Raw genomic sequence first — 6,000 nt, 5'->3', positions numbered from 1 at the left:
TACTTCTAATTCATTGACTATGCTAAAGCCTTTGACTGTGTGAATCACAGCAAACTGTGGAAAATTTTTAATGAGATGGGAATACCAGACCACATCACCTGCCTCCTGAGAAACCTGTATGCAGGACAAGAAGCAATAGTTAGAACCGGACATGGAACAATAGACTGGTTCAAAATTGGGAAAGGAGAACACCAAGGCTGTATATTGTTACCCTGCTTATTTAACTTATATTCAGAGTACATCATGCGAAATGCCAGGCTGGATGAAGCACAAGCTGGAATCAAGATTACCAGGAGAAATATCAACAACCTTAGATATGCAGATGATGCCACTTTAATGGCAGACAGTGGAGAGGAGCTAAAGAACCTCTTGATGAAGGTGAAAGAGGAGAGTGAAAAAGCTGGCTTAAAACTCAACCTTCAAAAAATTAAGATCATAGTATCTGGTTCTATCACTTTATGGCAAATAGATGAGGAAAATGTGGAAACAGTGTCAGATTTTATTTTCTTGGGCTCCTCAATCAGTGTGGATGGTGACTGCAGCCACAGATTAAAAAATGCTTGCTTCTTGGAAGAATAGCTATGACAAACTTAGACAGTGTATTAAAAAGCAGAGGAGACATCATTTTGCTGACAAAGGTCTGTACAGTCAAAGCTATGATTTTTCCAGTAGTCACGTATGGATGTGACAGTTGGACCATGAATAAGGCACCAAAGAATTGATGCTTTTGAACTGTGGTGCTGGGGAAGACTCTTGAGAGTCCCTTGGACAGAGAGCAGATCAAACCCAGTCCATCCTAAAGGAAATGAGTCCTGAATATTCATTGGAAGGATTGATGCTCAAGCTGAAGCTCCAATACTTTGGTCACCTGATGCAAAGAACTGACTCATTGGAAAAGACCGTGATGCTTGGAAAGATTGAAGGCAGGAGGAGAAAGGGATGACAGAGGATGAGATGGTTGGATGGCATCACTGACTCAATGGATATGAATTTGAGCAAACTCTGGGAGACAGTGAAGGACAGGGAAGCCTGACATGCTGCAGTTCATGGGGTTGCAAAGAGTCGGACTCAGCTTGGTGACTGAACAACAAAGATGAAGCCTAAGGGCATAATGCTAAGTGAAATAAGTCAGACAGAGAAAGACAAGTACATTTTGATCTCACTTATATGTGTAATCTAAATAAAACAACCCAAAACAATCCCAAAAATGAACAAACAAAAACCCACACCAAACTAAGGAAAAAGAAATCAGATTTGTGGTTACCAGGGGTGAGGGTCAGGGACGGAGGAGGGGAGGAAGGTGTCAAAAGGTACAAACTTCCAATTATAAGATAAGTAAGTAACCCACTTACTTATCCAAGAATGGGAGTATTCTTGCCTGGAGAATCCCAAGGACAGAGGAGTCTGGCAGGCTACAGTCCATGGGGTTGCGAAGAGTCGGACATGACTGAGCGACTAAGCACGGGATATGATGTCCGATAGTGATGGCTGTAGTTAATACTGCTGTATGATCATAGGAAAGTTGTTAAGAGAGTGGATCTTAAGAGTTCTCATCACAAGAAGAAAACTTTTTTCTTTTCTTTTCATTGTATACGTGAGATGACAGTGATTAACCAAATCTGCTGTAATCATTTTACAATATATATAAATCAACCATGCTGTACACCTTAAATTTATACAATGATGTATGTCAGTTACTTCTTAATAACACTGGGGAAAAAAAGGATGATCAAATCACTTGATTCTTTTAGGATTTAAATAGTGTTATTACATGTGGGAGCAGATGTGTCTTCTTTCCTTTGCTTCGCAAATATGAAGAAATCTGGTCCCAGTCCCAGTCCTTAAAGCCAGAGCTGTGCAATGGGAATTATCATTAGTAATCTCCTCATATGCTGGAGTCTTTCAGAAAATCCAATCTTCCCACTGAGTGAAGGGTCTCAGTAAATATGGCATCTCCCCACCGTTTATTTTGGCAGCTACTCAGGATTCTATAATAGGGTCATTTTCCTTTTGGAGAGGTGGGAAATTTGAGGAGAGTAGTCTGTGGACTCATGCATGCAAGGATAGACTCCGTGAAGAGCTCTTATAATTTATGATGGGCAGTGGCCTGGGGCGACTGTTAACTGCAGCACAGCCTCCCCCAGAGAACACAGCTTTGGTTGGCCTTTCTGGCTCGCCTGCTGAGACCCACGTGGAACCTCAGTAGGCATAGTAGGTGGTATGTAATTCCTGGGCTCCCAGAAGGCAATAGGAACCAACTTCAAACACTTGTAAAAGAATTCAGGCTGTTTAACAGTGGGGATCTTCCAGTGGAGGCAAGTGAATAAATGTCAGTCTCTCTCCTTTAGAAATATAAACCACTGTATATATTTTGCCAAGTGTATAAGTGTGTGTGAAGACTGGACTCTGTTCCTATCTCAGGTTATTCAATTCAGTTCATCATAACTATGTATTTAATGCTTTTTGTGTGTATATCTCTGTACATTATTCTGTGGGAAACAGACATGAGTAATGAAGACAGAAGGAAGGGAAAGTCATATTTATAGACTCCATTCTATGTGTGTGCATGCTGAGTTGTGCAGTCGTGTCCAGCTCTTTGCAGCTTCATGGACTGTAGCCCACCAGGCTCTGCTGTCCATGGGATTTTTTTCAAGAACTCTGGAGTGGGTTTCCATTTCCTTCTCCAGGGTGTTTTCCCTACCCAAGGATCAAACCTGCCTCTCCTATGTCTCCTACATTGCAGACAGATTTTTTATCCACTGAGTCCCTGGGGAAGCCCATTCTATGTGCCTGCTTTAAATTTCTTTTAATTGTTACAGCAGGGAGAGGCTGGGTAGTTTAGATTAAAGGTACAGACTTGTGTAATGGAGGGTCAAAATAGAAGGAGTTAGATAAAGTAGAAATTTCTTTTCTTTTCTTTTTTCATGCCAGAGTCCAGAAGTAGTTGCTCCAGGACTGGTGTGACAGTTCTGTTCTGGGGACCCAGACACTTTCTATCTTGTTGCTCAGCCGTCCTTCGGGTGTTATTCTCATCTACATGGTCCGAAATGGCTCTCCACCCCATCTACATTCCCTCCCCTTTGCATATATTAGTTCTGCTCACACCCTGTTTGCCAAAGAGTAGCCTCCTGGCCAAAGCCACCTATGTAATATAGGTTTTATTATGGGCAGTCTCAGACCAAGCTAAAAAACAGAAATTCATATACATGAGAGAAAAGGCAAAAGACATATTGTGGAACGTGGCTAGTTAACAATGATTCCCACTTTACAGTTATGAAGTTGAGGTTCATATGGAGTCAAACAACCTACCTAAGATCCACCCCCCAATTTCTCTATATAGCCCCTCTCTGTGACGTTGCACCATAGTTGCTTTAGGCTTTTGACTAAGCTATTTCTGCCAGAACAGAGCCCTGAAATGCCAGAGTTATGCATGTCCACAGTAAGTTTTATATCCTTTATGTAAAGGGAAATAAGGCTGTGAGGAAAGTCACTTAAGGTAGAGATTTAAAGTGCTCAAGAGGTACCATTTAGCAAGGGCAAATAAGGTTGAAGTAAGTAGAACTTTCACGGAACTATAGGAAGAAGTCCAAACCAACCAGCTAGGGAAGCAAGATGGGTGAGACCTGCCTGGGAGACGTCAAGGCAGGGCCCTCCCGCTCTCTGGTTTTATACCCTCATCGTGACAGTAGTCACTATCATGAATGCTCAACTCTGCCATTGTAACATGCAAGCAGCCATAAATTAGACAACACAAAAGCAAAAGGGTGTGGCTGTGTTCCAATAAAATGTTACTTATGAACACTGTATTTTGCCTTTCATGATTTTCGTATGAAAATTTGTGTAAAATCATAATTTTACACAAATTATTATTCACCTTTTGATCTTTAAAGAACCATTGAATACGTAAAAATTATTTTAAGCTTGTGTCCATTTAAAAACAGATAATGGGTACATCCCTATCATGGACTATAACTCAGCAATAAAAAGAAACAAACTCTTGATGCATGCCACAACTTGGATAGATCTCAAAGGAATTATGCTGAGTGAAACAGTCCATCTCGAAGGTCACAGACTATGTAATTCCATTTATATAACTTTCTTAAAGTGACAAAATTATAGCGACAGAGACACATTAGTGGTTAGGGGTTAGGAATTATTGGAGCTAGGAGCATGGTTGTGACTACAAAGGTGGCATGAGGAAGATTTCTCTGATAAGGAAATCCTTCTCTGTCTTTACTGAAGTGATGACTACATGAATCTAGGCAGGCATTGATACAATGGTGGAGACACACACACACTGCCATACGGATTTCCTGCCTTTGCTGTTATATTATAATTGTGTAAAATGTAACCCTTGGGGGACACTGAGTGAAGGGTCCTTGACATCTTTATGTACTATCTTTGCAATTTCACAGTTATAATGAATCATATTTCAAAATACAAACTTAAATATAGAATTTCAAAACAAACAGGGGTTGGATTTGGCTTATAGACTATAGTTTGTACACTGGACTAGAAAGAAACATTTGAAGAATGTAACAGGAAAAATTAATATGCATAAACACAGAATATATGTCAATGAGGAAATCAAAAACAACCCTTTAAAAAAAAATGATATAATGTGCTTAGTTGCTCAGTCATGTCTGACTTTTTGCTACCCCATGGTCTGCAGCTTGCCAGGCTCCTCTGTCCATGGGGATGCTCCAGGAAAGAATACTGGATTGGGTTGCCATGCCATCCTCCAGGGGATTTTCCCATGGGGATCTTCCCTCAAGGATTGTACCTGCATCTCTTACATCTCCTGCTTTGGCAGGCAGGCTCTTTACCACTAGTGCCACCTAGGAAGCCCCAGTTTCAGGTTTCAGTTCAGTTCAGTTCAGTCATGTCCGACTCTTTGCGACCCCATGAATTGCAACATGCCAGGCCTCCCTGTCCATCACCAACTCCCAGAGTTCAATCAGACTCACGTCCATCAAGTCAGTGATGCCATCCAGCCATCTCATCCTCTGTCATCCCCTTCTCTTCCTGCCCCCAATCCCTCCCAGCATCAGAGTGTTTTCCAATGAGTCAACTCTTCCCATGAGGTGGCCAAAGTACTGGAGTTTCAGCTTTAGCATCATTCCTTCCAAAGAAATCCCAGGGCTGATGTCCGTCAGAATGGACTGGTTGGATCTCCTTGCAGTCCAAGGGACTCTCAAGAGTCTTCTCCAACACCACAGTTCAAAAGCATCAATTCTTCAGTGCTCAGCTTTCTTCACAGTCCAACTCTCACATCCATACATGACCACAAGAAAAACCATAGCCTTGACTAGACGGACCTTTGTTGGCAAAGTAATGTCTCTGCTTTTGAATATGCTGTCTAGGTTGGTCATAACTTTCCTTCCAAGGCATAAGCGTCTTTTAATTTCATGGCTGCAGTCACCATCTGCAGCGATTTCAGGTTTATTGAGGATATAAAAATGGCTAAAAGAGTCTAGTAATAAAAAAAAATGACAACATTCTGTTACAGTATCAAAACCAAATAAGATTAATGCTATCAAGTGCTAGCAGCTTTGTGGAGAAGTTGATAATGTCATACACTGTTGGTAGGCAAGTAAAGGTAAATTAACTTTGAAAGACAATTTGGTAGTTCCTATGAAAAATTTAAATAGACATACCTTTGGTCCACCAATTGCATATCTCCAAATTAGTTCTGTGAAAATACTTACACGAGATCGCAAAGATATGAGTATAAGGATGTTCAATATAATTTAGTTGTTTTTTTTAAAGGAAGCTTTACTGAGAGGAAAACAATAGAATGGGAAAGACTAGAGATCTCTTCAGGAAACTGGAGGTGCCAAGAGAACACTTCACGCAAAGATGAGCACAATAAAGGACAGAAATATCAAGGACCTAATAAAAGCAGAAGAGATTAAGAAGAGGTGTCAAGAATACACAGAAGAACTATTAAAAAAAAAAAGATCTTAATGACCCAGATAACCATGATGATGTGTTCACGCA

This window comes from Bos indicus, chromosome 4 (assembly GCF_029378745.1).
Source record: "Bos indicus isolate NIAB-ARS_2022 breed Sahiwal x Tharparkar chromosome 4, NIAB-ARS_B.indTharparkar_mat_pri_1.0, whole genome shotgun sequence".
In the NCBI taxonomy this organism is placed as follows: domain Eukaryota; kingdom Metazoa; phylum Chordata; class Mammalia; order Artiodactyla; family Bovidae; genus Bos; species Bos indicus.
Note: the sequence above shows the minus strand (reverse complement) of the source record.